Here is a 24,010-nt window from a genome sequence, read left to right on the forward strand (position 1 = left end):
CGCAATACCAAAAAGGCAGAAAATAATTATTAAAGGAAAAATTAATTATTAAAGTAAGAAATTCGCATATCGGACTAAGAGGGATAAAGTAATTTCTTCTAGACCCACACAGATTCATAATTCCATACAGGCAGATCTGAAAATTTGTTAATTTTTAACAGTTACGAAAGTACTTGTAAGACATAAAATAAAATACTTGGGGCGTTTCGAATACATAGTTGACGCTTTATCTCCTACCTGGTATCTGTTGCATGTGCTCCATGTTTTTCGGTTCATATCTTACACAAGTTTTCACAACTATTAAACATTTACAAAATTTTCATAACTGTCCGTATAGAGTTAGGACTCTGTATTGGACTAGGAGAAATTATTTATAAGTATATAAATATATATTTATAATTATATATATTTATGATTATATAAAAACGTTTATATCAAAAATTTATTTTTATTTGTACAACTATTCTCATTTGACGCGGAACAGCGCAATGACAATTGCTTCGATGTATTATGAGATGGCAAGTGACCGCGCGGTAATGGACTCCTCATTTTCAAGACTATCATTGTGCATTATTATAAGGATTAGAATTAAAACAAGTGAAATGAGTTGTATCGCACTCTGTAACTGATTAAATGAAATGAATAGGTCATTGTCCGACTGTCACTGAAGATAGTACTCAAGTAATCGACGGAAGATAATGTGGTCTGTAATAAGTAATAGCAACAGTCGAAGGATAGTCAGTGATGGGTCCTAAATTCAGTCATCTGTGATATAACACGATCTATTGGAAAGAATATTCTGCCGCTTAGAATTTTTATCTAAAGTGCATTTATTTATTTGCAGCCCTGAGTTGGAAGCAACTTGAAGATCACTCTGAACTGATAAAAATAACGAGTATTCGTGATTACTGAATTTAGAGACAGTACCACAGTCCCTTATTGTATTAGCGAGTAGCTGTCATCAATTTCATAACAACGTCAATTTTCATAGGGTGCGAGAAATATGTCTTTTAATTTCATTGAGATATGAAAACGAACTCGTAGGAATTTAAAAAAAACAGTTTTACACAAAGAAGTGAATTATCTCGTTTTATTTTATATCTTTGCTATGAACTGGAAATACGAGTGTTGGAACTTCATTCACGTCATCAACAGAACAGGCTCTGCTAACGGTATACTACGCCTTCCACATCGCTGGTAACTGGTTATACACAACGCTGGTGACTACCTTTAAGGACAGTAACAGGGGTAAACATATAACACTTTTGTATTGGTTGTGAATAAATAGTTGCCACTATTTAAGTTCCACCCCTCGTACATTCTCATTTGTGAAGTTCCCTCGCATTCTTACGAAGTCAGATGCGATATTCGCATTTGATACTTCAAATGGTCAGACAGCTCTCTAATGACATTTGATTAGACATACTCTTATCGTGTCATTCGTTGATAAGATATTGTCACTGCGATTGATCTCCTAAGAATAACGGCCATGATGATGACCTTCGGAAACTTGAGTAGTTCTATCAGTTTCGAACGACAAGTGTTGTGAGAGAGTTTACTTCCTTGACATAGAATAACAGACTAAAGTTGGAGTCACGAACGAAGTCACGAACGATGGAGGTCGAGTTTAGGCTTCTTCTGCGCACCTGCATCACTTACCCGCCGACAGCCAAAAATCGTTCAATAGTGTTTTGAGCGCTCTGCTGTGAATGCCGTAGCTAAATCGAGCATTAAACGTGACCGTGGCGAGCTGTTCAGTGAATTTTTCTTCTATTTGTAGCGAATTGCCACTGCTTACGGTGATTTTAAAGGACACATTCCGCATAAGCAAGGGGGAGACGTAATTTGTAGGTTACTGAACATTTCGTTGAATACTGTGAATAAATACAATATTTTATATATTGTTGTTGGTTATGACCTTGTACTTCTGTGTAAGGTTACAACCTTGTTCTGTGTCAAGATATTATTTTTCCCATTACTTCTTTTTTAATTTATATGTTATCTTTGCAAGTGCTTGTTAGTCAACTAATGAAGTCAGCACACTTTTTTCTCTGTAATTTGGGTTCTCGAAGTATAAACGTTTATGCAGTATAATGTTTTCCTTTTTCCTGAAAAAAATTACTTTTGTCAGTTACAACTTTATTATGGGCGGCTATTCAGTTATGAATTTTTTCTATTTGTTAAATATGTGTAATTTATTATCCTTAAAGAAAAATAATTTTTCTTGTATGATGTGGTACTAGCCATAAACTAAATACATAAATAAATAATTCCCGTACTCCTGTGCTGCATCTTTCCGCCTTTGGAACAACTTTTCAGTGCTCTGTTTACAGTTCAAAGCCCTGATGCTTCTAAGAACACGCTGAAGCACTTGCTTCTGTCAGCCTCATAATGTTTCCCCAATAATGTACATATATGGCCCACTGTCATCTCTGTCAAACGGTAAAACAAATGATTCCATTTTCTCCTTGTTTTGCTTCTTTTGCTTTTCATTTCTTAACCACTCAAGCCCATTTCTGTTAGAGCCAATAGTTTAAATCTTCCTGCTTGTAACTGATCTTTATTGTTATATTTCTCATGACCGTATACAAACTGCCCCGTTTCTACACTTTTTATGCTACATCAATTTATAAATGTAGCATTGTATATTATCTGTAACTTATAAAGCATATGTCATTATGACAGTAATGTAAAATATGGAATGTCTGACAAGATATAAAAGCGGAGCTGGTGGCCCCAATGTTACCAGTTTAAAAAGAAAATCGATAAATAGCCCTAACCACCCCTTATCCATCTCAGTTCAACGTTTCTCCTGTCAAACCGTTTATTAGCCCTAACCACCCCTTATCCATCTCAGTTCCACGTTTCTCCTGTCAAACCGTTTATTACAACTGCAATACCCGCACCTGCCTGTTGCATCTCCGAAGGCCATCTTTTAACAAACAATTCAACCGCATGAATATATCCGTCAATAGAAAAAAAAGAAAAATAACCTTCAGCTACCACCGAAATCGTAATCATCACGCACAGATCATCAGTTTTTAATTTCGTCCTCTCATTTTACTGTTCTTCTCTACATTGTTATCTTCTATTTTAAACTATATTTTTCAGTTTTAGGTCACGTAAGAGGTCTATTGAGCGGTTTCAATTTGTTACCAAGTCATCATCAGATGATCCGTGTAAAAACAATGAAAAATGGAGGTAGCAACAGACTAGGAATCTTAAATAAACTTTCAAACACAACCACACGTACTAGAATGTGTTACATAGCAACCCTTAATTTGATCCTTAATTAAGTTTCCCAGTAATTCACTATTTTCAGGTTTCTCTCTTTTCGAACAGGTGACCCTATGACTTGGTAATAAGTCGAAACCAGTAAATACATATCACTTGTGTGACTTGTTGATGAAATACACTGCCTGACAAGAGAAGAGATGCACCCAGAAGGGGAGCAGGATAAGAAATGAGGCATCACGGGTAGAGAGGGTATGTTCAGTGACTACAAAAGAGCCCACTTATAATCATGAATTTGCACACCCTCTGGTCTGGATGCACTAAGTCGGTTGGGATGGTGTTATAAAGCCATTGTAACCTCTCCTCAGGCAAGATGACAAACAGCTGGGCAATTTCATCTCAAATTGTACGGAACATGTCAATTCATGATCATGAATTTCTCTGGAAGAAATATGTGTTACACCTCTGCACCACATGTGTTTCTTTTTTATAATTTGGAAGGTCACAGACTGCTAACTTTCTTGTTATATTACTAGACACAACTGATATAATTATAAACAATATCCTCTTTGCCCCAACCATCTGTGTTAGTAAAAATTTAAAAAATGGCATTTTTACGAGTATTTAGTCCAAGACCTTCGTCACAAAACGTATGAAAATTGCGCAAAATATAGTTTTGTTAATTTGTTAGTAGTAACTGCAATAAAATTGGGCAGTATTTTTGTGTGTAAATCATTATTGAATTTCTAGTGTAAAATATGCATGTAGGCAACACCGTTTCCAGCTCTCTTCTGTTAATAGCAAACGAGTGAGAACTTGCACATGAATCATTCTGCGTAGAGTTTTGTGCTTGGTTTGAACTTTTTGTTACATACAATGTCAGTAGTAAGTATAGATAGACACAAGAAGCTGGTTCTTAAGAAAAGTGAAAACACTTCACAACGTCGGAAATCTGTCAGAGCTACAGTAGAAATATATTGGCCCTCAAATAACTGTGTCCCCATCACGTTCACTGTGCAAGAATTGCTATACTCGCTACAAAAGGAAATTTAATGATAACCCACTTGAACGATCACCGTCACTGGAATGTAAAGCTGAAGAAAACAGTGCAGATGTTTACATTGCTGGATGTGAAATGGTTGATACGTTTAATATTAGAATTTCTGTTACAGCCCCTAAAACATACCCCCTTAAACGCCAAGGAAAGATAAGAAGCACAAGAAGAAAACGGTACATACAAATACAAATGGAAGAACTTGAAACAAGTTTTACACAAGCAGTGTCTTCAAAACTTTGTGAAGTGAATAATGTAGATGCACTTGGCGCAGAACCTGATGACTGTTACATGTACACCCATTGTGATGTTTAGTTTCAAACTGTATGTCCTGTCTCAGCACCCACCTGTACTGAGAAGCTACAATTACTGATGCTGATACCAGGTGGCTACTACAAGAAGCACATAGAGAAATACATAGCCACTTCCTCAAAACATTTAATTTCAAAAGTTAGCAAAATAAAGAATTAGAAAGATATTTGGGGATGCCCAGATTCCTACTGTGGGCATTCATTCAAAATTATATGCTTAATGATTGTCTGGAATACTACGTAAGTGATGACAAAGGTTGCAGTTGGCGAAGTCCTAGTTAGGCTGATGTTATTTCTGTTAGTGAAAATGGTGAAAAAGTTTAAAAGATAAAAATCTATATGACAATACCAATAAGAGAAGCATATCTCCTAATGAAAAAGGAGAACCAAAATTTAAAATTGGTCTCACAAAATTCTACTCCTTACGACAAAAATGAGTGAAATGCCTGCCGGTGAAGGCAATATGTACGTGTATTCATTGCACTAATTCGAAACTTATTTGTTACACTGTAAGTAGTGTCACAGGAAAGAAGTACATACAGATGGACCTGATGCTGTTGGGTGTACGTCAAGAACTGCAAGATAAATGTTGGTTTCAGGGGGTGTGCAATGTGTCCTGGTGCTAAAGTGATATTACACCTCAGGATACTGACAATGACTTAACCTATGCGTTATGGGAGGGAGAAGAGTTGGTAAAGAAGACAATGGAGCTAGGGGAGTTTGTTACGGAGGTAAAGCAATAGGTCATGAAACGAGTACCTCATCATCATATCCATAGAATTCAGAGACAGCTTACAGCAGAAATAAAATCAGCCACACCACAGAATACTGACACATTAGTTCATTTCCACTTTGCTGAGAACAGGTATGTTGCTTTGTAATCGATGTTCAAAGTTACCACTGAAACATATCACAAGTGTCAATATTCACAAGTGTTGGGCGCTTCCTTGGAAGATCACTCTGTTTTGTCAGTGTCCGTGATGATATCATTCATGACGATGCACATGCATGCTATAATGCCACCTAAATGGTATACATGTACTAAACATCTGTACTTGACTGATGACGCAACATATCATTTTGAAAACTGCTTTCAGCTTTATAATCCAGGATAGCACTCTACCGGAGTAAAGACAAAAAACCGGAATTTCAGCAACATGAGGTGGGTAAATCGCGTGTAATGAGGAATGATGTATCGTAAACACCTCGCAACAAGATTTAATCTCTTGCAGGAAACTGTTGATACTATAAGAGATGCTATTGGATCTGTACAGACAATATAAAAATTACTGCAAAACACGAAAGACTTATTTCTAAGTGGAAGTACACAAGAGGAATTCCGTTTAAAAAAGAGACGAGAGTGTACAGCTATGAAACCAGTGGTAGGAATTCAGTCAACTCACTGGTGTGTTGCACTCCACAGTAGCATATATATTGCAAGAACAGTTCTGAACTAAATGGAGCCTTTTACGTTTGTGAAACGCAGAGACCTCAGTCTACTTCAGAAGATTTTGTTGCGTGCAACTTCATTTCTTGTGTGTATGACACTCAGTGGTGGGTGGGACAAATAATAATTTGTGTCTCTCATGCACTCCAAGATGTATCCTTCTCCTTTATTACACCTGATGGTCCATCAGATTCTTTCATATGGCCATCATCAACAAATCAGTATGTAGTTCCTATTTCCCAAGCAATGCTCTTGTTGGGTCATCCTTGTCGGTGTGCAAATTCACCTTGCCTATACAAGTTCTGACGAGGGAAAAAAAAGCCAGATGAATTCTTTTCAGCAGTGCAGGGTTGATTGTTACAGCGTATGCGATTTTAGTTTATAGAATGTCATAAAGAAGTAAAATTATAACTAAAGGCGAAATATCAGAAACAGAATAATGTATGTACAAAGCTAGTTTTGATAAAATGCTTGAACAACATGAAGAATTGTTTTCCCACTCACTGTCAAGGCTGCAAAATAATTTTTTTGATTAAGATATACCAATTTTGTATTACATTTACCAAAAATCAGCAATCAATTGAAATTTTTAAGTGTCCAGGATTTTTTTACCTTCGAAACAGGTAGGTCAAACAAAAAAATCTCTCACATTTTACACCACTCTGATTGTACCTGCCTGAGTACAGCGACCAAGTAACACACATGCAACTTTTACTATATTCAGAATGGGGATTTTAGAGAAAATAATTTATAAAATATCAAAAAATCTCATATTATCTCATCTTCATGCGGAAATGTTTTAATAGCTTAGGAATTTCAGGCATTAATGTCGTAGCTGACAGTTAGCTGTCTTCCCACTTTCTCATTTCTCAAGGCAGTTAAGATTCTTTAACTACTCATAGTTTCAAAACATAATTTTGACGTTTGCTACAAGTTACAAATTTCTGTGGTTCATTTTTCCAAATTAACGGTGAGAAAAAGCTAAGAAGTGTATATATGTCAATAATGTCTGATAGATCTGTGAACAGGGCTTTTATTGAAAGTACGTATTTCCAGATCTCTATCACTTGCAGTTTTTTATCACAATTTTTTATTTTCCATTTCGCTACGACGTTTTCACAAATAGTCTCTTTATAGAGGTCTATAACCTCTTAACAACTCATCACAAAACCAAAATATTTTAGTTATTGAAAAGTGTCTTGCGGAACTTTAACGCACATTTCTTTAAGAAAGCTTTGTAATAATGATGTAAGACATTCACTCCTGATCTGTGTGATTTGAGATGAAATCACCCAACTGTAGTAACTGGTCCTTGATATCGCGGATACTGGCGATGGGAGAGAGTTAACTTTCGTGCTGGTCAACACATTTTCTAACGAAGACAGATCGGAGGATGTTACTGGCCACGTGAATACCACATCATCACGCAGGCATTTCTTAGAGACAAGTGTCATGTGTAGACGTGTATTGTTCTGTTGAAAAATGGTTCTCTCATACTGTCGCATAAGAGGTAACACAAGAGGACGCAGGATATTCATGTCCTACTATTGTGTCGTCAGAGTTCCCTCAGCCACTACAGCTATGACACAAAGGCATAGCTCATAGTTCCAAACACCATGACGGCAGCAGGAACGCCAATGTTCCCTCCAAAACATTGTAACAATGGGACTTCTGTCTATTTCTCCGGGAAATACTCGACAACGATAGTTATCCGTAATGGTCCAAAAACGCGATCCTTTGCTGAGCACAAAGCGACTCCTTTCAAAAGCATTCCGTGCTCCGCTGTCAAAAGCACAATCCCAAACGCACCCGTTGTGTAGCGGAGTTAACGGATGGTTATTCCCTAAATAGGCTGCTGCTGGTCTCCAGCGAACAGTGCGGGATGACACAAAATGTGACAGGGAGTCCGCTACGTGATCTTGGATGGAAGGTGCAGATCCAAAAGAATTATCATGGTTTGGTGCAAAATACGGCTATCCTCCCTCTTAGTGGTCAGGTGTGGTCGACTAGAGCTTCGACGATTACTATGTCCGCCCACATTTCTCAATCAGTCAAACAACGGAGTATCGTCACATCCGAATGTCCCTCAAATCTAGATGATGCACGATTCCACCAGTCGGCAATATTAAGACCCACAATGGCTCCCATGTCTAACACTCTCTGCTGCTGATAACACTCTCTCAGTTGAATACACAGAATCTCTGTGTCAATCACAGTGATCACCCAACATCTGATGCTGTTCACGTCCCTTTATATACCATTCCATTACCTAGTAACAACATTAAAAACGATCTACACATATGCACACCGGTGGCCGTTCTACCTGAGGCGGAGGATTGCACCTCTGATCTATTACGCACCAGTCGATGGTCTGTATGTGTTTAAAGTTACATTGACATCTACAGCTATATCATGCTCCGGAAGCCATCTAACGGTGTGTGGCGAAGGGTACTTCTGGTACCATTAGCTGATCCTCCCTTCCCTCTTCCACTCGCAAATGGAGTATGGGAAGAACGATCGTCGGTAAGCTTCTGTACTGGTTTTAATTTCTCGAATTTCCTCGTCATGGTGATTTCATGAGATGCATGTTGGAGGAAGTAATATGTTGACTGACTCTTCCCGTAAAGTACTCTCTCGAAATTTCAACAGTAAATCTCGCCGTTATGCGCAACTTCTCTCTTCTAATACGCGTGACCGGAGTCTGTTGAACATCTTTCTAATACTCTCGCACCGACAAAATGAATGTGTGACAAAACACATCAGTCTTCATTGAATCTTCTCTATCTCTCTCATCAGTCCTACGTTGTAAGAATTAATTATCAGGGCCCGCACCATTCATCAATCTTCTATAGGTCTTTCTGCAAATCGACATTGTCTTCTGAATTTGTTACGTACTTATCAACAACGGCATCATCTTTGAATATTCTTAAAGAGCTTCCAACGCTTTCTGCCGGCCGCGGTGGCCGAGCGGTTCTAGGCGCTTCAGTCCGGAACCGTGCGACTGCTACGGTAGCAGGTTCGAATCCTGCCTCGGGCATGGATGTGTGTGAAGTCCTTAGATTAGTTAGGTTTAAGTGGTTCTAAGTTCTAAGGGACTGAAGACCTCAGATGTTAAGTCCCATAGTGCTCAGAGCCATTTGAACCATTTGGAACTTCCTAGTGATCACTGTGGTGGTAGTCACACACCAAATATACTTCGTCAAATCAATCAATCAAACTGAAATGCCCAGCTTTTGCTGACGACCTAGCTATCGTCTCTAAGAATAGTGAAGAAACTAAGGATGCCACAGAGAACTGACAACAGGTAGCATCAAAGACAGGCCTTCAGCTACAGTCTGGAACCGCGCGACCGCTACGGTCGCAGGTTCGAATCCTGCCTCGGGCATGGATGTGTGTTATGTCCTTAGGTTAGTTAGGTTTAAGTAGTTTAAAGTTCTAGGGGACTGGTGACCTGAGATGTTAAGTCCCACAGTGCTCAGAGCCATTTGAACCATGTCTGAGGCTTGCTCCACTTATTTAATCATTTAGCATTATTATTTAAAGAACTACAAGACGATAAGTTTGTTTCTCTAAGGCAGTGTGACTAGTATGTGTAAATTGAATCTCCACCGAATGATTTTAAAAAGTTTTCGAATAATTTTAAGTTTGGACGGTGATGAACTGCCATGCTACTTCAGCCAAGGTGGGAGAATGAAATGTCAGTTAATGGGAAGAAGATGGGAAACACATACAGCAGAGCTGTAGGCTGGTCGTTCAAGAGACGGTAACGTACCTCGGTCTGCAGGCGGTTGGAGCTAGCGGGCGCACTTCCCAGGCCTCCTTGCGTCGCGTCTGACGCGGTGCTGGTGTGAGGCTATCAGGCGGCGGCCGTTATCGGCAATCGACTCCCTCCAGCACTGCCGCAATCGGGGCCTGCCATCAATGCGCCCTCTTCACCGTTATCGCACGGCCATTTCACTTAGCATGTTGCCGGGGCGTAGCTCAAGGTCGCGGTGTGGATAAAGCTTAGTACCTGTGGTCACGAGTAGCAGTTCAGCTCTTTGCGTTTCTTTTTTTCCGTTCATGCTTCTTTATTGCTCTACTCAAACCAAAGGACGCGCCACAATGGTTAAGGGAATGGCGTCTAATTTGGTACCAGCGGAGTTCATATCCCTGTCCCGGGATCGTGACCTAGATTTTCTGTGGTAGGCGTGAGCATTACCGAACCATATGTTTAAGAAGACGTGATTCCCAAATTCAGACACGTATTATTTGTGAAAGAGTTGAAAGATTGCCAGAAGCTGACATCTGAACGATAATTTTGGGTCTCGGAGAAATTTAGTAACACGTGAGGCGATACTGTTACTAGGAAAGGTAAACTTCCGTTTGTGGCATTTATACATTCGTACAAAGCTTTCGACAATATGTGTGAAATACAGTCTTCGAAATTCAGAAGGTGGTTGTTGTTGTGACCTTCAGTTCGAATACTTGTTTCCATGCTTCTCCATCGTGAGAAAGCTTCGTTATCTCCAAATAATTACTGTAAACTACTTCGTTTTGAATTTGCTTACTGTATTCATCTTCTGGTTTTCCTCTACGATCCTTACGCCTCAACCTCCCTTCCAATCGTTTAAATGGCTCTGAGCATTATGGGACTTAATATCTTAGGTCATCAGTCCCCTAGAACTTAGAACTACTTAAACCTAACTAACATAAGGACATCACACACATCCATGCCCCAGGCAATATTCGAACCTGCGACCGTAGTGGTCGCTCGGTTCCAGACTGAAGCTCCTAGAACCGCTCGGCCATCCCCTCCAATACTAAATTGGTTATCCTTTTATGTCTCAGAATGTTCCAATCAGCCAATCTCCTCTTGTAGTCAGGTTGTGCAACAAATTTCTTGTCCCCCCTATCCGATTCAGCGCATCCTCATAAGTTACACATTCTACTCATATAATCTTCAGTATTCTTCTGTAGCACCACATCCCGGAAGCTTATATTCTCCTCCTATCTAAACTGCTTATCGTCTATTTTTCACTTCCATACAGGGCTACACTCCGGACATATACGTTCAGAAAAGACCTCCTAACACTTAGCTCTATATTCGATGTTAACAAATTTCTCTTCTTCAGAAACGCTTTCCTTTCCATTGCCAGCCTAAATTTTATATCCTCTCTACTTCGGTCATCATCTTATTTTGCTGTCCATATAGCAGACTTCATCTACCAGTTTTAGCGTCTCTAATTTCCTCATCGTTACCTGGTTTAATTTACTATATTCCATTTTCATACACTCCAAGTAAAGGATCTAATGATTGTACGAAATATTCTGCCCATTACTCTCAGTTTCCAGTTGAGATTGTGGTTCATTGTGTCACCTTTTTATGGAAGTTGTACTTACGCAGATATTCAAATTTTTATTCTTGGTTAGCCTTCTAACTCACAATGTCAAACCTGTTACTCCAAGTATTTAATTATTATATGCCTCTCATGGTGTAGTTTGTACCCGATTATGTCAAGCCTGTTACTTTATGCAATTTGTTGTTGTATAACTCTCATCTACGCGCTGGGCTTAGAACGTGAACTATTTTTGAAGTGTACAGGATTTTGTACTCTGTACATGGCCCTGATATGTATTTCCAAGGTTATATACACTCCTGGAAATTGAAATAAGAACATCGTGAATTCATTGTCCCAGGAAGGGGAAACTTTATTGACACATTCCTGGGGTTAGATACATCACATGATCACACTGACAGAACCACAGGCACATAGACACAGGCAACAGAGCATGCACAATGTCGGCACTAGTACAGTGTATATCCACCTTTCGCAGCATAGCAGGCTGCTTTTTTCCCATGGAGACGATCGTAGAGATGCTGGATGTAGTCCTGTGGAACGGCTTGCCATGCCATTTCCACCTGGTTCCTCAGTTGGACCAGCGTTCGTGCTGGACGTGCAGACCGCGTGAGACGACGCTTAATCCAGTCCCAAACATGCTCAATGGGGGACAGATCCGGAGATCTTGCTGGCCAGGGTAGTTGACTTACACCTTCTAGAGCACGTTGGGTGGCACGGGATACATGCGGACGTGCATTGTCCTGTTGGAACAGCAAGTTCCCTTGCCAGTCTAGGAATGGTAGAACGATGGGTTAGATAACGGTTTGGATGTACCGTGCACTATTCAGTGTCCCCTCGACGATCACCAGAGGTGTACGGCCAGTGTAGGAGATCGCTCCCCACACCATGATGGCGGGTGTTGGCCCTGTGTGCCTCGGTCGTATGCAGTCCTGATTGTGGCGCTCACCTGCACGGCGCCAAACACGCATACGACCATCATTGGCACCAAGGCAGAAACGACTCTCATCGCTGAAGAGGACACGTCTCCATTGGTCCCTCCATTCACGCCTGTCGCGACACCACTGGAGGCGGGCTGCACGATGTTGGGGCGTGAGCGGAAGACGGCCTAACGGTGTGCGGGACCGTAGCCCAGCTTCATGGAGACGGTTGCGAATGGTCCTCGCCGATACCCCAGGAGCAACAGTGTCCATAATTTGCTGGGAAGTGGCGGTCCGGTCCCCTACGGCACAGCGTAGGATCCTACGGTCTTGGCGTGCATCTGTGCGTCGCTGCGGTCCGGTCCCAGGTCGACGGGCACGTGCACCTTCCGCCGACCACTGGCGACAACACCGATGTACTGTGGAGACCTCACGCCCCACGTGTTGAGCAATTCGGCGGTACGTCCACCCGGCCTCCCGCATGCCCACTATACGCCCTCGCTCAAAGTCCGTCAACTGCACATACGGTTCACGTCCACGCTGTCGCGGCATGCTACCAGTGTTAAAGACTGCGATGGAGCTCCGTATGCCACGGCAAACTGGCTGACACTGACGGCGGTGCACAAATGCTGCGCTGCTAGCGCCATTCGACGGCCAACACCGCGGTTCCTGGTGTGTCCGCTGTGCCGTGCGTGTGATCATTGCTCGTACAGCCCTCTCGCAGTGTCCGGAGCAAGTATGGTGGGTCTGACACACCGGTGTCAATGTGTTCTTTTTTCCATTTCCAGGAGTGTAGTTTATGTATTTACTGTTTTTAACCTATCTGGTTTCAGTGCTATGTGAACTTCACTTTTATTTTGTTATTCCGTACTCTGTAACTTTCACTGTCACTGTTCCCCATGTTCCCGTCTATCAAAGTTGTTTGCTAAATATGTTCGGTCTTTTGATTTATTCTTGATGTAAAAGTTTTTTGTTATGTTGGTTATGTATTTCAAATATACCATCTTTCCCATTACCCTGTTAATGTGGAATTTTGGCAGCATTGTGTTGGTTTCGTTCTTCTATGATATTTTGTCTAATTGATTTATAGCACTGTGGGATATGTTCTTTAGTATGTCAAGAACGGGCTACGATAGCTGTCTGGGTGGTTTCAATGTGACAACCTTGATGTTATATCAGCTTAAAAGGAAAATGGGACATGTTTTTAATTGATCTGCTTCACCTTGTAAGTATTCATATATGATTTTACACCGATATTTTCGTTGAGTAATGTAATTTGTTTATAGGTTGCACTTTTTCAACTTTTTTTCAGTTTCGATGTTGTCAGACATCCGGTGATGATAGTCTAAGACTGCAACCGGTACATGATAAATAGGTTAAATAAAACAGCTGATAGTCTAAATGTGTTTCCTAAAGTACTTAACGGCTGTTGCTTCTCACCTGAAAAAACATTATACAGTAAGAAAGCCGTTTTCGACAAAGTTAATTTTGTTAACATCGAATATAAATTCACGTGACAGGAAACTTTTCTGAAGATGTGGCTCCGCAGGCTTCCCGACTTAATAAATCTCGAAAGCCTCTTCGAGTTTGTGCCCGATACTAAAGACAACTCTATTCAGAATTTCGGTAATCCATTTTTTTTGGTCGTCAGTCTACTGACTGGTTTGATGCGGCCAGCCACGAATTCCTTTCTTGTGCTAACCTTTTCATCTCAGAATTTGCTTGACGTATACCAATTTCTGCCTTCCTCTACAGTTCCTGCCCTCTACAGCTCCCTCTAGTACCATGGAAGTCATTCCCTCATGTCTTAGCAGATTTCCTATAATCCTGTCGCTTCTCCTTATCAGTGTTTTCCACATATTCCTTTCCTCTCCGATTCTGCGTAGAACCTCCTCATTCCTTACCTTATCAGTCCACCTAATTTTCAACATTCGTCTATAGCACCACATCTCAAATGCTTCGATTCTCTTCTGTTCCGGTTTTCCCACAGTCCATGTTTCACTACCATACAATGCTGTACTCCAGACGTACATCCTCAGAAATTTCTTCCTCAAATTAAGGCCGGTATTTGATATTAGTAGACTTCTCTTGGCCAGAAATGCCTTTTTTGCCATAGCGAGTCTGCTTTTGATGTCCTCCTTGCTCCGTCCGTCATTGGTTATTTTACTGCCTAGGTGACCATCAATCCTAATGTTAAGTTTCTCTCTCTTCTCATTTCTACTACTTCTCATTACCTTCGTCTTTCTCCGATTTACTCTCAAACCATACTGTGTACTCATTAGACTGTTCATTCCGTTCACCAGATCATTTAATTCTTCTTCACATTCACTCAGGATAGCAATGTCATCAGCGAATCGTATCATTGATATCCTTCCACGTTGTATTTTAATTCCACTCCTGAACCATTCTTTTATTTCCATCATTGCTTCCTCGATGTACAGATTGAAGAGTAGGGGCGAAAGGCTACAGCCTTGTCTTACACCCTTCTTAATACGAGCACTTCGTTCTTGATCGTCCACTCTTATTATTCCCTCTTTGTTTTTGTACATATTGTATATGACCCGTCTCTTCCTATAGCTTACCCCTACTTTTTTCAGAATCTCGAACAGCTTGCACCATTTTATATTGTCGAATGCTTTTTCCAGGTCGACAAATCCTATGAACGTGTCTTGATTTTTCTTTAGCCTTGCTTCCATTATTAGCCGTAACGTCAGAATTGCCTCTCTCGTGTCTTTTCTTTTCCTAAAGCCAAACTGATCGTCACCTAGCGCATTCAATTTTCTCTTCCATTCTTCTGTATATTATTCTTGTAAGCAGCTTCGATGCATGAGCTGTTAAGCTGATTCTGCGATAATTCTCGCACTTGTCAACTCTTGCCGTCTTCGGAATTGTGTGGATGATGCTTTTCCGAAAGTCAGATGGTATGTGTCCAGACTCATATATTCTACACACCAACGTGAATAGTCGTTTTGTTGCCACTTCCCCTAATGATTTTAGAAATTCTGATGGAATGTTATCTATCCCTTCTGCCTTATTTGACCGGGAGTCCTCCAAAGCTCTTTTAAATTCCGATTCTAATACTGGGAACCCTATCTCTTCTAAATCGACTCCTGTTTCTTCTTCTATCACGTCAGACAACTCTTCACCCTCATAGAGGCTTTCAATGAAATCTTTCCACCTATCTCTACTCTCTCCTGTGCATTTAACAGTGGAATTCCCGTTGCACTCTTAATGTTATCACCGTTGCTTTTAATGTCACCAAAGGCTGTTTTGACCTTCCTCTATGCTGAGTCTGTCCTTCCGACAATCATATCTTTTTCGATGTCGTCACATTTTTCCTGCAGCCATTTCGTCTTAGCTTCCCTACACTTCCTATTTATTTCATTCCTCAGCGACTTGTATTTCTGTATTCCTGATTTTCCCGGAACATGTTTGTACTTCCTCCTTTCATCAATCAACTGAAGTATTTCTTCTGTTACCCATGGTTTCTTCGCAGCTACCTTCTTTGTACCTATGTTTTCCTTCCCAACTTCTGTGATGGCCCTTTTTAGAGATGTCCATTCCTCTTCAACTGTGCTGCCTACTGCGCTATTCCTTATTGCTGTATCTATAGCGTTAGAGAACTTCAAACATATCTCGTCATTTCTTAGAACTTCCGTATCCCACTTCTTTGCGTATTGATTATTCCTGACTAATGTCTTGAACTTCAGCCTACTCTTCATCACGACTATATTGTGATTCGAGTCTATATCTGCTCCTGGGTACGCCTTACAATCCAGTATTTGATTTTGGAATCTCTGTCTGACCATGATGTAATCTAATTGAAATCTTCCCGTATCTCCCGGCCTTTTCCAAGTATACCTCCTCCTCTTGTGATTCTTGAACAGGGTATTCGCTATTAATAGCTGAAACTTGATACAGAACTCAATTAGTCTTTCTCCTCTTTCATTCCTTGTCCCAAGCCCATATTCTCTTGTAACCTTTTCTTCTACTCCTTCCCCTACAAGTGCATTCCAGTCGCCCATGACTATTATTCGTCCCCCTTTGCATACTGCATTACCCTTTCAATATCCTCATACACTTTCTCTATCTGTTCATCTTCAGCTTGCGAAGTCGACGTGTATACCTGAACTATCGTTGTCGGTGTTGGTCTGCTGTCGATTCTGATTAGTATAACCCGGTCACTCAACTGTTCACAGTAACACACCCTCTGCCCTACCTTCCTATTCATAACGAATCCTACACCTGTTCTACCATTTTCTGCTGCTGTTGATATTACCCGATACTCCTCTGACCAGAAATCCTTGTCTTCCTTCCACTTCACTTCACTGAATCCTACTATATCTAGATTGAGCCTTTGCATTTCCCTTTTCAGATTTTCTAGTTTCCCTACCACGTTCAAGCTTCTGACATTCCACGCCCCGATTCGTAGAACATTATCCTTTCGTTGATTATTCAATCTTTTCCTCATGGTAACCTCCCCCTTGGCAGTCCCATCCCGGAGATCCGAATGGGGGACTATTCCGGAATCTTTTGCCAATGGAGAGATCATCATGACACTTCTTCAACTTCAGGCCACATGTCCTGCGGATACACGTTACGTGTCTTTAATGCAGTGGTTGCCATTGCCTTCTGCATCCCCTAGACTTAAAACCACTTAAACCTAAATAACCTAAGGACATCACATACATCGACGCCCGAGGCAGGATTCGAACCTGCGACCGTAGTAACCGCGAGGTTACGGACTGAAGCTCCTATAACCGCTCGGTCACAAGGCCGGCTGCCATCAGTGAAACGCAGCTGCCGCTGAGTCCGGAGTTGTGCGGCGCCATACTAATGCTCCCAACTTCCGACACTGTGACGGATATACAGGGACTGTCTTGGTTGATCACACTGAATTGGCCTCCGAACGTTCTGAGTTTCCGAACTCCCGTTTTAGGTATCGTCGGAAGTAGTGGTGGCCGCGGTTAAACCGTATGGCGACGTCGTCAGCCTCCTTGCTGCGATGTAAAAGACGTTCGAAAGAAACCGTCTCGTCAATAATGTCCGTCAGATAAAAATCGAACTACCGAAACACTTGGCCGCCTGCTTGGTTATTAGCGGCTACAGGGCTGTCCTCATGTACGATGGCCAGCCGCGCACTTGTTCAGGTTGTGGCAGGGAAGGCTATGTCCGTTCTGAATGCCTCCGACGTAGTCTGGTTCAGACACCGATCGGAGACGTCGCTCAACCTGCGTCTGCGGCGGTGCTGCCTGCTGCCCTCCCTCCCCCCCCCCCCCCCCCCCCCCCACTCCCCTGTGAATCAGTCGTTACCGGCGTCGACTGCTCTCGACGACGCGATGGGTGTTTCGCCAGTCCTTCACTACTGCAGGAGGCAATACAAATAATGACCGTCAGCAGGCATAAGCTGTCCTTTCCCGCTCTCATTGTTGTTGATCAAGGATCTGTACCGACCTCCGCTTTTCTGCCACCTGACCACATGTCGGACGATAGCCGTCCGCCATCCGACACGGAACAGCGTTTTAGGAACCAACGGTCGCCGAGAAAACGGAGTAGACAACGCCCGCCGCCTTACGATGACTGCGCCCACCGGAAGTTTGCACGGAATTATGACCTTGCTGCTCATGATACGCTGTCTTCTGACGCCCTGACAACTGACGATGCAACGTACGTCCCTGCCTCCATCTCCAGTCGGCGTCCACCTTTGGACACTAACCTTCCTCCGCCTGCGTCTGATGCGGTTTCCCCCTTTTCTGTGTCTGACGTTCCCTGTGGGAGCACCTCTGATAGTGTTCCACTGGACCGGCCTGGTGAGACGTCTATTTCCTGGGCGACCGACGCCGATGCTGAGGGTGGACATTCTTGAGGTGCACAGAACGATGGAACCCCCGGAACCGTGCGACTTTTACGGTCGCAAGTTCGAATCCTGCCTCGGGCATGGATGTGTGTGATGTCCTTAGGTTAGTTACGTTTAAGTAGTTCTAGGTTCTAGGGGACTGATGACCACAGCAGTTGAGTCCCATAGTGCTCAGACCCATTTGAACCATTTGATGGAAACCCCCTCGGTGGGGTCGGCTGCCTCCCAATCACAGTGTTGTGCCCTTCTGGGGGGGGGGGGGGGCTAATAGGGAGTACCCTGCGCTTTCCCCGTGTTTGAATCCCCCATCCTCCTGACGATGGCAGCTTTCCAGATTTATCGCGTAGCCACGGTCAGTGCCAACACCATTCGCATACGCCACAAACTGACTTTACTCCGTGAAATGCTGTTTGCTGCTGACGTTGACGTTGCCTGCAGGAGATGTTCGTGCAACTTTCTGGCTCTCCATGGTCTTACAGCACATGTCTCTCATGCTTCCCCTACTGGTACTGGGCTGGCGATCTTCTTAGTTGACGGTATCCTCGGTGATGCAGTTACCTATCTCCCTGATGCCACAGGTATGCCTCTCACAGTAGTGACGTTGGGATCGTCAGTGTCTAAGCGTCTTCTCCTTCGGGTCACCACCGTGTAAGTTCCAGTTACTTCTCAGAGACAATCCCGCCTGTTTACCTGGTCGGCAGGATCCATCGATCATGGAAGGCGATTTCAACTGCACCCAGAAACCCAAAGTCCAACTACCATGTCACTCTCCATGCTCAGCGCTAGCGACAATTCTCCAGCACCTCAGCCTTATGGATTCCTAGGAGCATGTCCATGGCGATCGTCTGGAGTGTACACATTTCACAATCCATTCTTCGAGACACCTCGATCGTCTTTACATCTCCCGCAATATTGTCAGTAGGGGACAGGCTGCTGAAGTGTATGCATTGTATTCTCCCATCATGGCCCATATACCTGCGCCATCAATATCTGCCATCAAAGGATGTGGCGGGGCCGTAGATCATGGAAACTGAATACAATCAACCTTACTTCACCCGACTGCCGGCAGCTCATCAAAACCACGTTGACATCTTGTCATAGACGCCATGATGCCTATCAGTCTGCCTTGTCTTGGTGAGTGCTCTGTGCAAATCCTGCCCTTCGCAAGTGCTTGATTGATTATGGAAGGGAGGTTTCACCGTGGCGGCGACGAAGTCAGGAATTCTGTTTCACCGTTCTCTGGGAATAAAACATGATGCCATATTCGCCAGAACGTCAGGCGATGGTAAATCGTGCTAAGGCACAGCTCACATTTGTCTCTCGCCAACACCTTGAAGCAGCTATGTTCAGGGCCCGAACACACAACAGGTTAGTGCAAGAGCGCACATCTGTGAATCGTGTCATAGAGGAACGACGCCACCGCCGGAGGAATCTAATTAATGTTCTTATGACTGATGATGAGCAGCGTTTTGATACCCAACGGGATATTGGATCTGCCCTCCATGCACATTATGCTACGCTATACTCTGAACAACTTCACCACGCTGCCAACATTACGACGTTCTCCAGACCCTCCTTTGGCTCGGTTTCCGTGGATGCTACGATGGGTCTGGTTGGTTGGTTTGTGGGATTAAAGGGACCAGACTGCTACGGGCATCGGTCCATTTTTCCAAAACTTAAAATACCCACACAAAGTAAAGACGACAATGATAAAGCCGACTGACGACACAAGACCAGAAAGACGTAGACAGAGACCTGACAAAACGTATTAAAATCACACAGAGTGTGACAGTGGTTGGCCAACCATAGAGAAAAAAAAGGAAAAGCCAACCACCGAGAAACACATTAAAAACTCAGTCTAAAACCGTAGGCCAAAAGCCACACTCAGCACAAAATAAAGATAAACACTTAGAACAAATGATAAAAGCCCCCTGCCCGAATAAACTGCAAAACTAAGCCTGCCATAGCAGGGTCATCAGCTGAAAGGGCAGGGAGCGTATCAGGCAGTGCAAAGGTCTGAGCAAGGCTAAAAGCGGACAGAACAATAAAATGTGGACCACCGTCAAAAGCACCCCGCAGCGACAGAGGGTCGGCTCCCCACGGCTCAGTAAATATCCATGCATCAGCCGGGTGTGTCGAATGCAGAGCTGATAAACGACGACTGAGTCCGTGTGAATGGCTCGCATGGATGATCGACACACTGCTGTCGTCTCCTTGACAGCAAGGAGTTTATTAGGTGTGGTCAGATCGTGCCATTCAGCGTCCCGAAGCGTGGGAACTGCGCGGCATAAGACTGCCTGCAAATCAGTCTCTGGGAGGCCAATGTCCAGAGATGGTTTACTGGTGGCCTCTTTCGCCAGGCGGTCTACATGTTCATTGCTGGGTATCCCAACATGGCCTGGGGTCCACACAAATAACACAGAGCGTCCGCAACGGGCAATAGCATGGAGGGACTCCTGGACAGCCACCACCAGACGAGACCGAGGGAAACACTGGTCGATAGCTCGTAAACTGCTCAAGGAGTCGCTACAGATAACGAAGGACTCACCTGAACAGGAGCGGATATACTCTAGGGCACGAAAGATGGTGACCATCTCAGCAGTGAAAACGCTGCAGCCAGCCGGCAAGGATCATTGTTCGTAATAGTCCCCTAGAGTTAGAGCATAACCGACATGACCAGCAACCATCGAACGGTCAGTGTAAAAAACGCCAGAGCCCTGATACGTGGCTAGGATGGAATAAAAGCGGCGGCAGAAGGCCTCCAGAGGGATTGAATCTTTGGGCCCTGTGCCAATTCGAACCGAAGGCAAGGGCGGGGCACACACCACGGGGGTGTACACAGAGGAGCCTGGAAAGGAGCTGGAAGAGGGAAAACCCCAAGCCCGGAGAGAAGCTCTCTGACACGGATCGCGATCGTACAACCCGACTGGGTCCAACCTCCTGGGAGATGGACGAGCGACTGTGGGAATAGAAGACGATAGTTAGGATTCCTGGGCGAGCTACAAACATGCGTAGTACAAGCGGCCAGCAAACGTTGGCGCTGTAACCGCAGTGGAGGGACTCCAGCCTCCTCAAGTATGCTGTCCACACCAGTACCAGTGGCAAGGCGTATCCCGCTGTGAAGGATTGGGTCCAGCACCCGCAACGCCGAAGGGGATGCTGAACCATAAGTCAGGCTCTCATAATCCAGACGAGACTGGATTAACGCCTGGTAGAGCCATAAGAGGGTAGATTAATAGGTGCCCCAGCTGGTGTGGCTCAAGCATAGCAGAGCATTTAGATGCCGCCAACACATCTGTTTAAGCTGCCAAATATGAGGCAACCAAGTCAACCGGGCATCAAAAACCACACCCAAAAACCTATGTGACTCCACCACAGCAAGAAGTTCGCCGTCAAAGCCGCGGCTCCGGGTGAACAGTGCGTCGCCAGCAGAAATGCGTAACACAGGTCTTGGCAGCCTAAATCTGGAAGCCATGCGCTACAGCCCAACACTGCGCCTTGCGGATAGCGCCCTGCAGCTGATGTTCAGCAGCTGCACTGCCAGTGGAGCTATAGTAGAGGCAGAAGTCGACAGCATACAACGATGCGGAGACAGACGTTCCGACCGCCGCAGCGAGCCCGTTAATTGCAATTTAAAACATGCAGACACTTAAGACTGATCCCTGTGGTGCCCCGTTCTCCTGAACTTGGGAGGAACTATGGGAGGCCGCGACTTGCACGCGGAAGGTACGATGCGACAGAAAATTGTGTACGAAAATCGGCAGTGGACCCCGAAGACTCCAATCATGAAGTGTAGAGAGGATGTGATGGCGCCACGTCGTATTGTGCGCCTTCCGCATGTCAAAAAAGACAGTGATGAGGTGCTGACGGCGGACTCCATGCTCACCAGATTGTCTGCAGCAGAGCGGCCTTTACGGAACCGACCCTGAGACGGAGCCAGGTGGCCTTGAGACTCGAGTACCCAGCTCAAACGCCGGCTCACCATTCGTTCGAGCAACTTACAAAGGACGTTGGTAAGGCTAATGGGGCGGTAGCTGTCCACCTCCAAACGGTTCTTGCCAGGTTTCAAAACGGGGATGACAATGCTTTCCCGCCATTGCGACGGAAACTCACCCTCGACCCAGAGACAGTTGTCAAAGTCAAGAAGGCGCCGCTTGCAGTCCACTGAAAGGTGTTTCAGCATCTGACAGTGGATGCGATCTGGCTCAGGAGCGGTATCAGGGCAAGCGGCTAGGGCACTCTAAAATTCCCACTCACTGAATGGAACATTGTAGGATTCAGGATGATGTATGCGAAATGAAAGGCTCCAACGTTCCATCCAATCTTTAATGGAGTGGAAGGCTGCAGAAGCGGAACTCAGAGCAAAATGCTCTGCCAAGCGGTTGACAATTACGTCGGAGTCATTACAAACTGCTCCATTCAGTGAGAGCGCAGGGATGCTACAGGGGTTCGGTAGCCATAGAGGCGTCGAATCTTGGTCCAGACCCGTGATGGAGAGACATGGAGGCAAATGGTGGACACCTACCGCTCCCAGCACTCATCTTGTGTTGGCGAATGATGCGGCGGGCCCGCGTACGGAGCTGTTTAAATGCGACGAGGTTTTCTAAATATGGATGCCGCCAGCGATCTTTAATCGCCTCGGCCATCGCAGGCGATCGCCAAGGCACAGTCCGCCGCTGAGGGGAACCAGAAGAACGGGGAATGGCAGATTCTGCGTCAGTAACGATGCCGGTGGTGACTGAGTGAACCACTGCATCAGTGTCGTCATTAGAGAGAGGCTCAATAGCGTCAATGGAGGAGAATAAGTCCCAGTCAGCCTTATTCGCAGCCCATCTGGAAGGGCGCCCTGAAGAGTGACGCTTTGGCAGTGACAGAAAGATCAAAAAGTGGTCACTACCACACAGGTCGTCATACACACTCCATTGGATAGAAGTTAAGAGGCTAGGGCTGCAGATCGAAAGGTCAGTGGCGGAGTACGTGCCATGCACCACACTGAAATATGTGAAGGCACCATCATTTAAAATGGAAAGATCGAGCTGTGTCAATACATGCTCGCTGGCCGCGGTGGCCGTGCGGTTCTGGCGCTACAGTCCGGAACCGCGGGACTGCTAAAGTCACAGGTTCGAATCCTGCCTCGGGCATGGGTGTGTGTGATGTCCTTAGGTTAGTTAGGTTTAAGTAGTTCTAAGTTCTAGGGGACTTATGACCTAAGATGTTGAGTCCCATAGTGCTCAGAACCATTTGAACCAATACATGCTCAACGGTGGCGCCGCGACCTGTTGCCACTGATCCACCCCACAGAGGGTTATGGGCGTCGAAGTTGCCCAATAACAAGAAAGGTGGCGGCAATTGGTCTATCAGCACAGCCAGGACATGCGCGTGACATCACCATCCGGTGGAAGTTAAAGACTGCAGACGGTAACAGCCTCTAAAGGTGTTTGTAGAGGGACAGACTAGCTGTGAAGAGAGTGAAGGACATAGATGCAGACGCCATCAGACACCCTTTCATAAGCTGCCCGGTTCTTATAATAACCCCGATAGCCACGAAGGGTGGGAGTTTGCAATGCTGGAAACCAAGTTTCCTGAAGAGCAATGCAGAAGAAAGGGTGAAGGCTGATAAGTTGTCGGAGCTCAGCTAGATGGTGGAAGATACCGCTGCAGTTCCACTGGAGGTTGATATTTTCCATGGCTGAGGAAGGTGTGAAGGGACTGGGGAGGCAGATTACTCCTCCTGGGCCCCTGCTGCTACCGAGTCACTACCTGTGCAACAGCTATCCATCACGTCTAAGACACTAGCGAGATTCAGGTCCTTAGCGGACGCCAGGATCTCCACCTCATCCTCAGACGC

The 24,010-nt window shown here is 44.4% G+C and overlaps 1 protein-coding gene across 1 annotated transcript in view; it reads right to left on the minus strand.

Annotated features, from left to right (window-relative positions):
• LOC126284951 (alpha-tocopherol transfer protein-like) overlaps window positions 1–9,944 on the minus strand; it is an 83,360-nt gene extending 73,416 nt beyond the window's left edge. The window contains exon 1 of the mRNA XM_049984225.1: window positions 9,819–9,944. The gene's annotated coding sequence lies outside the window, so the exon portion shown is untranslated. The remainder of the gene's footprint in view (window positions 1–9,818) is intronic.
• Between the last annotated feature and the right edge of the window lie 14,066 nt (window positions 9,945–24,010).

Source organism: Schistocerca gregaria, chromosome 8, assembly GCF_023897955.1.
Source record: "Schistocerca gregaria isolate iqSchGreg1 chromosome 8, iqSchGreg1.2, whole genome shotgun sequence".
NCBI lineage: Eukaryota > Metazoa > Arthropoda > Insecta > Orthoptera > Acrididae > Schistocerca > Schistocerca gregaria.